The sequence below is a fragment of the Propithecus coquereli genome, unplaced genomic scaffold (assembly GCF_000956105.1).
Source record: "Propithecus coquereli isolate 6110/MARCELLA unplaced genomic scaffold, Pcoq_1.0 Scaffold40, whole genome shotgun sequence".
In the NCBI taxonomy this organism is placed as follows: domain Eukaryota; kingdom Metazoa; phylum Chordata; class Mammalia; order Primates; family Indriidae; genus Propithecus; species Propithecus coquereli.
This window is the reverse complement of record NW_012149730.1, coordinates 7,438,408-7,439,988: the sequence shown is the minus strand read 5'-3', so window position 1 is coordinate 7,439,988 and position 1,581 is coordinate 7,438,408.

The window sequence follows — 1,581 nt, the reverse complement described above, 5'->3', positions numbered from 1 at the left end:
ACACACACACACACGCACCTGTGTTATACATGTGTATGTGTATGTCATATACATCTTATGTCACCATTAAGAAGAGCAGTAAGGAACATATTTAATAAATCTGTTACTAGCATTCCCCCATTGGAAGACTCTATGTTTTCTCCTCTCTACTACTCAAGGTTTCAGATTTTCTTTCAAAACCATGCTGCTCTAATGCATTTTTCTCTTTAAATTTTTTTCATTCTTTATTTTTCCACGGTCTGTAGGATATGTCTAATAGATGATCCTTTCATTCCTTTAAATCAGTGATCCAAAGCCAAACTCATCATCATCCCTGCTACCCAAATGCCCCCTCTTTGCATGGTACCTATCTTTGATAACTGTCAAACATTATCTTTTACTTTCCCTTGACCTTAAATCTAATCAGTTTCAAAATCCTTACATTTTTTCCCATAAAACGTCTTGCACCTGCCTGATCATCTCCATTTTCATAGCCACTTGGCTGATTCTTTTTCCTTTATCAATGTTTCACTCTGTTGGCTCCAAGTTCTTCTCCCCCTACCAACTCTAAATCATCTTGTACCCTACGGCTATGCGATTATTTTGGCAGTATCACTCTATTTCTGTCATTCTGCAATATGTAAGAATGTGTACAAACTCTTATTCTTGGGGTTTTGAACAAGGCTTAGTATGGCTGAGAATTATCTTGGGTGAGAACAATGTTTGTACCCTGTACATATGGAAACCTCATTTCTGACAAAACTCTTGCTTTTAATCAAGTGCCTACCTTTTTCCTGTCCTCAGAACATGATTGCAAATCAGAGTGGGAATACCTTAGCAAGAGTAACTAGCTTTGAGAAGTCAAGGGATGTGTTGAATCAAGAGGACTAGAAGGAAGACTTTGTATTTCGTGATTGGATGTAAAGTTTTCCACCCCACTTCTTCCAGAGATAAATACTGTAGCAAATGGATATGATGCCCTATTGGCTAATAACTACCATCTTTTATTATAGCTATGAAGAAGACCCACTTGAGGACAAAGACAATATCTTGAGAAAGGCAGAACTGAAAGAATTGCATAGAAATATAATTGAAACACTAAATTTTTCTTGCAGGAGTCCGCTTACCTCTGGACACCTTGTTATGTGAAATAATAAATTCCCTTACTGTTTAGGCCAACTTAAATATAGTTTTCTGTTCCTGCAGCCTCAGGCATTCTCAAAGACACCCCTTATCCATATTTGCAGGTAAACTCTCTGTTGTGTTTATTATTACCGCTTTTTTTCTTCCATTTTTTCTGCCATCTAAATTGCTCTCTCTCTGTTTCAAGATGTCTCAGTCTTATTGATTAATACTTATAGGTTGGTTTTCTTAATTTTCTCAGGTGGAATTCCTTCCTATTGTAGACTTCTATAACATTAATGACTTCTAAATTAGCATGTGTACTTATCACCTTCTAATATATGTTTCTGTAAGTAGGGTATGTATCCAATTCATTTTATTTTCTCTAGAAATTTATATAAAATAACTGGTTCAAATATATGGTCAAGAGCTAATCACGGAATTTTCTTAAATGGATGCATAATTCAGTTGGTTATTTTG